The following is an 8,539-nucleotide window of genomic DNA, read 5'->3' on the forward strand; positions in this document are numbered from 1 at the left end:
TGTGTGTGTGTGTGTGTGTGTGTGTGTGTGTGTGTGTGTGTGTGTGTGTGTGAGGGAGAGCTCATGTCACTTGTCCAGTACTGTAGACCTTCTCTGTGTCCGGTGTCTCTCTCAGATCTCTCCCCCTTATCCTGGGTCACATTTACTCTCTGCTCCCCCAAGTCCAGGTTCCCCAATGTCCCGTCTCCCCTCCCCCCCACCATTCTTCTCATATACAAATATGACTGCTAGAACAGATAAAAAGACATTGGGGGGTAATTGATCAAAATTGGAGCGAACAGAATCTGGAGCCGTTGCCCATGGCAACCAATCAGCTTCTCTCTTCAGTTCGTTCCGTTAAGATTTGAAAATGAGAAAGAGAAGCTGATTGACTGGCATGCACAGCTGCACCAGATTTTGCCTGCTCCATTTTCGATAGATCCCCCCTCCCCACTGTGCAGTGTCACCGGGGATGTGTGGTATCATTAGGGATGTGCGGGGTCACCGGAAATTGTTGGGTGTCACCGCACATATGCTCTCCGCACATCCCCGGTGACCCCGCACATCCCCGGTGACACCATAAATCTCTGGTGACCCCGCACATGCCCCGTGACATCCATACAATCCCCGGTGACACCATACAATCTCTAGTGACCCCGCACATCCCCGGTGACACCACACAGTGGGGGGGATCTATCGAAACTGGAGCAGGCAAAATCTAGAGCAGCTGTATATGGCAACCAATCAGCTTCTCTCTTTCATTTTCAAATCTTGAACAAACTGGAGAGAAGCCGATTGGTTGCCACGGGCAATGGCTCCAGATTCTGTTTGCTCCAATTTTGATCAATTACCCCCCAATGTCTTTTTATCTGTTCTAGCAGTCATATCTGTAAATGAGAAGAATGGTGGGGGACATGGAGGAACCTGGATGTGTGGGTCACCGGAGATGTGCGGGGTCACCGGGGATGTGCTCCTTGCACATCCCCAATGATGCCGCACATCCCCGGTGACACTGCACAGGGGGGGGGGGGGAAATCTATCGACAGCTCGCGGTATACTGAGCCTAGGGTGACGGGAGGACACCAGTTTGTGTCCTCCCATTACCCTAAGGAGAACTATGGGGAAAAGCCTTAACCCTATAGTTCTCCTTTTAAGCCCTTCAGGCAGCTCTTTCAGCTGCATGCAGTCCCCAGTTTTCTGCTGTTTTTTTCTTGAGTCTGTTCCCTTTTTGTTGCTATGTTGCCCACCTCTCTGTTAGTCTGTTTATAGACGCCCCCATTGTCAACGAATTTCTGTGACCCTCAATGGATGATAAAGAAATGTTTAAACTCGCTATAAAATCCTTTTTCTTGGAGTGCATTGAGGGACACAGGTCCCATCCCTCTGTTTGAGTATGCTCTTGGTACTACTTTGCTACAAAAATGTGGTTATGGGCAGAGTTTTCTGCTAACAAGCTGCTTTTTTCTCCAATTGTCCTCTAGGCAGGACAGTGGGCCCCACATTGCAAAGGTTAACTGCTCGTTTATGCCTAGGGGACAGTTAAGCTGTTCTACTTACCTGATCCCCACTCACCCAGAAGTAAGCGGTCTCCTCTTTTTCCCTTCAGCTCTGGCTGTAGATTTCCCCTCCATGTCCTCGTGTACAATGCAGAGCCTGCATTCTACTTGAAACGTCAGTGGTCCATAAACCGCCGGAGCGGGAGGGAGAAGACTGTGGTGGCCGATCTAGCAGCCCAGAGGGAGTAAGGATCAGGAATATAACCTAGAGTTGGATTTTGAGATAACAAAAAAATAAATGTTGAGGGGGGAAACATACTGGCCTTTCTTTTGGCAATATTGTTTTGCAGAAATTGGTTTATTTTCGATGGAATCTATAGACAAACAGAATAAAATGTGTGTGGTTTTTTTTTCTGTTTTTTGACCAGCCTTTGTTTAAAAAAAAAATGTTTTGCTACTTTAAGAAAAAGTATACATTTTATTCTATAATACTGTATGTCCTGTTTAAAATTGGTGTTCCTGGTACAACTATGCACATTTTTCTTCTAATGCAGCACTAAAAAAGTGACAAACCAAAATGGATGAAAACAATAAACCGTATTAATTACATACATAGTTACATAGTATTTGAGGTTGAATAAAGACATTAGTCATGTCTGTCCGGAGTGGCTCTTAATAGTAATTAATAGTAAAAAAAAACAAAAATAAGGGAAGGGAGGCGTTAATTAGAACTGCTTAAGGTTAACTAAGGGTTAAATAGGAAAAATTTTTATTAAAAAATATATATTTTACATATGAATGACATAGTTAATATAGTAGAGGGGACATTTTACTAAAACTGGAGCCGACTAAGGGCTAGTTCACACCATAACTGCATCAGAACTACGTGCGTCGCTGCAGTGCGATGCATTTTTACCGCAAAAGCATTGTGACGCGATTTTGATGCAGCCAAACGGAATAGACTGCATCTGGTGTGAACTAGCCCTGAATCTCTTGAGCAGCTGTGCATAACCAATCCGCTTTTATCTTCGGCTTGTTCAGCTAAGCTTTAAAATTAAAGCTACAAACTGGTTGTCATGCATAGCTGCTACAAATTCTGACTGGTCCCGTCTTGGTAAATAAAATTCACTTAAAGGAGAACTATGGGGTTAGGGCTTTTACCCATAGTTCTCAGGGTAACGGGAGGACACAAACTAGCGTCCTCCCGTCACCCTAAGCTCAGTATACCGCGAGCTACAGCTTGCGGTATACTGACGCCGCAGCTGAAACGGATCCCGACAATTATGTCTGGATCCGCCCAGCTGCCTGAGTGACAGCTGGCTCTGCCTGTCTAGAGGCAGAGCCAGCTGTACCCGCCCCCTCCCCCGTCCGTTCCGCCAGTCAGCGCTTGAGGAGCGGGGAGGGTGGAATCCAGTCCCTCCCCTGTCACGGCAGAGAGCCGTGACAGGATCTAGAAGTGAGCGAACGTTGGAATGTGTTCGCTCACTTCCCGATCTACTGAGCCGACCTGTGACAGTCTCATTGTCACAGGTCGGCTAGAACTACGAGGTGAGTGAAAAGCACTCGCCTCATAGTTCTCCTTTTATGTATTTACTCTGCAAGTGTCAATGTAGTGACACTTGCAGACTATCTACAAGTGCCATTTTGACAGGCACTCCTTGCAGTGTAATACAAAGCAATTAGCAGCTGGGGAGGTCAGTGGCAGAGAAAGCAGCTGGAAGTAAGAAATGTATCCAACTTTTTTAGTTTTTTAGGCCATATCAAATCCTCAAGTGGTTAAAAATTGACAATTTACCAGAAAGTCAGAACATGGATAAACATCCTTTTTTATTGGTTCGCAGTGTATAAACAGTAGTAACAAACATACTATGATTCCTTGAAAAATCTCTACACAGGGATAGACTGAGTGTGTTACCTGTCACATTTCTGTCACTGCAGCGGGATCTGAGAGTGTAATGGTCACATCTCCCACCTTTGCACAAGACATCTTGTTCATCCTGGTCTGTTACTCTGCTCTTTCTACTTAACTACAGCCTCTTCACTTGCTCTGTCTCTCTATTTGGGCTTCCAAGACTTCCAGTCGATCACCACCTAGATTTTCTGTTTTGACCCTATCCATTCTGATATCACTAACGTGTCATTTGAAATTCTATACATTTGTAACATTTTCCAGAAGCTCAAAATAGAAGTGTGATGCATGAACTCCTTTTTACTAACAAATTCAAACCTGTCTAGAAAGTTTAAACCTGAGTTGTAGAAGTTGAAAATAACTTGTTTTTTCATACAAACTCAGTTTCTTCTTTCTTCCCCTCTCCTTTTTGCTTCTTCTCCTTTTTTCCTTTCCTCCTTTTTTTTTTCTCCTCCTTTTTTTTCTTCTCCTTTCTCCTTCTCCTTTTTTCTGATGGTGGTAATGGCACCAACTTTGCCCTTTTTATTATTTTACATTCTTGTGCTCAGACCAAAGTGATCACACAGGGTAAAATAATCTTTAGTTGGTGTTTACTTGTAGTTAAATTATTACTGCTGCCTGGTATCTAATCAGAGAAGTCTAGTTTTCCAACTTGCAAGGTATAAAATTAGACTGGACAGAACTCAATTGCTAAGCCACTGGAGAAAGTTTTGTCAAAAAATGTTGAGCTTTTGCTCTTAGCCACCATTGTCTTTCCTAGAATACCGAGTTTAGAACAAATAGGTCCTATCATTTGCCTATCCCACTTTGAAGGTTAAGTGTAATACTGTTTTCCAGCTGTGTCTACCTTTTTTAATCATGAATTTGCTGTAGCACATACAATGTATACACAATGGCATTTTCAGTAAAGTGATAGTGGTGTATGGCAATTGTAAAGTAAAATTTTGAATGACAATTGCCAAGACTCTTATGGTATTATCGAATGTTCTTTTCGTATGAACATTCGTGCAAAAATCTACCCCTGTATACCCTCCTTCTAGCCTCGTTTGCCCTCCGCTGCAGCTTTCTAAGGACCCTCGAGTCATCATGTCCAATACACTATGTATTGGACGTGAGGACGCCGAAGGACATTCCATTACGGCAGTGGAGGAGGAGACTCGCAGGAGCGAGTGTTGTGACAGCCGGCCAGCTGAGAGGATTGGGTGAGTATAACTTTTTTTTAATTTTAGCACCTAGATGGAAACAAGTAGTTAACCCTTACAGTGCGGCGGTAGCCCCACTGCAAGGGTTAATAAAAGTGTTGCCCAGAGTTCTTCTTAATATAGCATATACCACTGCTACTCAAGTAATTTTGTTATTTAAGGTTATTAAAAATGACTTTTCCTTTTGAAATTTGCAGCCAATTAAATTTTTTTTAAACTTAAAAAAAAACCAAAAAAGTAAATGGCAACCTAGAGACATGCTGTACATAGTTGGTGTAGAGAATGTCCCTAGAAATGTAATTTACAGCTTTCGTTATCGGATTACTGATTTTATCAGAAGTCTGCACCAAGATGCAAGCAACATTTTAGGTATCCCCTCCAATAGGAATTTCATTTTGGTGAGATTCTCTCTACTCTACATTGTCTATTAATTGGATACAGACCATTCAGCTTTGTTCAATGGAAGAGAGAGCACCAGGTGGTCATAATGAGTGCAGACCCTCCAATTCCTGAATCTATTTGGCAAGGGTATACGTGCCCCATAACATGCACAATTCAGTTGCCAAAAATGTAGGATATTTTTATAAGAAACTTTTCCAACAGTCATATGCAATTTCTGTCTATGGCTACTAATGTCTAATGCTATATGGCATATGGATGACCAACTGGTGTAGGCAGTGTTCTTTTCATATCTGCATAAACAACAGCGTGGAATAGATATTTAAGCTTTGCATTGTACTACTTTTAAAAACTCAAGGGATTGTCTGACCTGCTTGGAATGAATGTGCATTTGGGCTGAGAAAGCATTTCTCCAGGTGTCTGTAAAGTTTCAAAACAACAGAAAAGAAGTAAACCGTTTTTAAAATGCAGCATACATCTTAGGTATATTTGACTGTATGATTACATAAAGTTGACTCATTATTCATTATTATCTTCCATTTGTGACACACCGTTCGTTTACATTGGCTAAGGGTTTTGGTCTGTCCTATCATACCTTATCTTTAACATTAAACTGCAAGCTAAGTCGTTACTCTGCTGTAATAAAGATAGTCCATAAACTTGTTTCCCTGAAAATAGAAGAGAGGAATAACTTGGAACTTCTGTCCTGTAAGTTGAGTAATGAGCCAGGCCCCATCACCTCCACTGTACAAACTTGGCAACTAAATTGTATTTAAATTCCAAAACATACAGTATATTTAAACTCAAAACAATGAGACAGGTGCATTCTTTTTTTCAGGCTATGGAAGAACAGTGTTATCTAGGACTGCTACTAACGATTATCTTTAGAATCGATTAGTTGGCTGATTATTTTTTTAATCAGATAAAAATAAATGAAATACCATCCTTAATTTAAAATAAAATACACAAATGGAGTGTTGCATACATAAAGTTTACTTCAGAATGAAACTGCATGCACAATTTATTTGCGATTGCACCACACTGGAAAGTGCGGCATTGTAGTACCATACCTACCCAGACCCCTGATATTTCATTTGAAATAAAAAAAAAGAGAGATTGTGGACACCAAGTCCTCAATCTCTTTTTTTTGCAGCCCAGGTACTCAATGAACAGGAAGCACTCGGTATAGATGTTTCCTGTTAATTCATAAATCAAGGAGTTAGTAAACAGATACAATATCCACAATCATTAATGAACAGGAAGTGATGTTGAGCGCTTCCTGTTTATTCATAATTGGGGACACAGTATCTGAATATTATGCCCTCAATTATTTACAAACCCCATAGTGATGAGTACTTATCATTGCAATGTTTGAATATTACAGGGAACGATCAGCAAATGTTTTCACATATTTGCACTCCTCCCCGCTCCACCCTGCTCCTGACTTGTCCCTGTGAGTGCTCTTTTCTCCCTGGTGGGTGCTGCCTGGTGGGTCAGCTCTGTGTCCCCTCCGATCCCTGCTGCCTCTGCCAATTACAGGCGGGGGAGAAAAGCGGGGATTGGAGAGGGCACAGACTGCAGCATGCAGTGGGCTTCCAGAGGGGAGGAGAGAGCTGCAGAGCTGACCTTTTCTCTTTCTTCACCTACCAACAACACACTTCCTGTCCTAGGGTGACAACTCTCATTCCCTTTTATTGTTGCTATGGCAAGACAGCGTTGTTACCCTAGGACAGAAAGTACGTTAGGATTACAGAACACCTCCTCATCTCCTTAACATGGGGGTGTTCTGCAGTCCTAACACATTTCCTGATGACATTGTTTGAGATATCCCAGCAGAGAGCACAGGGCAGCGCTGGGTGTCTGGCAGGACAAACAGGTATTTTTTGCACTTATAGCAGCTATAACATAACACTTTAATATGTTTAGCAAATACATGTTTATCGTTATGCTTTACAAAGAGCTTACATACACTTTAAGGTACATTTTCTGGGCTACATACTACCCTGAGGTCTAGTTCACACCAAGCGCGTTCCAGGAGCAGAGCAGTTACAGACCCGATCAAAACTGCGTCCAATGTATTACAATGGTATTTTGGGCTCTGGTTCCCACCGCAGCGTTCAGTTCCAGAGCATGTAAAAAAACTGCAGCAAGCCCTATTTTACCTGCTCTGTAACGCATGCAAACACCAAAAACGCATGCAAATGCCCTGGAACGCACTGAAAGCCCATTTTAAACTTTAAAAAAAAAATCTTTTTTTTTAACCAAAAATGGCCCGGAACACATCAAAAACGTGCTATAACACACTGCACTGCGTGTCCAGAAACTCATGCAGATCTGGTCTGCATTTGGTGTGAACAAGCCCTGACTCTTATCTGATTAATATAAACTGTCACTTATGTGTATCTCAAACAAGTTGAACATTTTAGATGACTTTGTCAAGGTTCCTGGGAACAACTGCTGTTGATGTAGCATTATGTGTAACCAAATAAGTAATAATGGTTCCTATTTCTTCCGTCACTGTTTTCAATAATGTAATGAAACTTCCCATTTTCATTAAACAGGCTTCTTAAAGGTTAACTCTGAAGATCTTTTTTCTTGTAGAAGGATTACAGTTACCTATTTATTCATTGTTTTATTTTGCGTTCCCGGATTGACTTCCTTTACTAGATATCTAATCTAAAATATTCTTAAATACGCTTTTATATGTTAGCATTTTTTCAATACCATACTTGATTCATGAATCGTTTTTTAAAGGGGCGGCCCTCCTAAGAATTCCAAAGAATATTCGTTATAGATGGAACCTGGCGCACAGAATTTTCTGCTGGCTTTTATCCCTTAGAAACTTTCTGGTGAAATCCCCTTTCTATAGTTCCTGACTCTGTTCCTGCCCACCTTGCTGTTTTGTATCTTTCCACCCACATTGGGATGTACACACTGCTCTGGTTACATTAATTGTTCTATGCAATGAATTACAGTTCTAGCAGGTAGAGAGGAATCTCCTTACAAAGGCTGAGGTGGGCATGCAAACCTACGCACTCAAGCACAAATACTGGAGTTCCTGGAGAAATGCAAGAATTGATGGTTAAGGGCTTGTGGAGATGTATGTTTTACTGTGTTTTAAAATGTATTTGAAGCACACACAAAACACAGGTCTACAGATTTCCATTTTTATCTCAATTCTGCAGTTTGGGTGACAGTCCTGAGGCTCCATTTAACCTGGTTTGCGTTACACCTCTTTGTATTTAGCAGGTCTTACCGAGGTATATTTGCCTTGCAAGCAAAGTTACATAGTAGGTAAGGTTGAATAAAGACACCGGTCCATCGAGTTCAACCTATGTGGTTGTGTGTGTGCTTGAGTTACGAAGATCACCTGTTCCCCTGTATATGTTGCTCTCTGAGAAGAAATCTAGATTGGTCTTGAAATTATTGCATACTCTCAGCTGAAACCAATTTTACAGCTCTCACAGTAAATAATCTCTTTCACAGTTTAAGATAAAGTAGCAGATATGTGTCTGCCTATGTAGGTGTGTGTGTGTAATATAAATATATATATA

General features: G+C 41.5%; 1 protein-coding gene across 1 annotated transcript in view; it reads left to right on the forward strand.

Moving 5' to 3' along the window:
- LOC108790801 (N-acetyllactosaminide beta-1,3-N-acetylglucosaminyltransferase 3-like) overlaps positions 1-8,539 on the forward strand; it is a 31,912-nt gene that overhangs the window by 21,379 nt on the left and 1,994 nt on the right. The window lies entirely within an intron of this gene.

Source organism: Nanorana parkeri, unplaced genomic scaffold (assembly GCF_000935625.1).
Source record: "Nanorana parkeri isolate BGI_ZX_2015 unplaced genomic scaffold, ASM93562v1 scaffold504, whole genome shotgun sequence".
In the NCBI taxonomy this organism is placed as follows: domain Eukaryota; kingdom Metazoa; phylum Chordata; class Amphibia; order Anura; family Dicroglossidae; genus Nanorana; species Nanorana parkeri.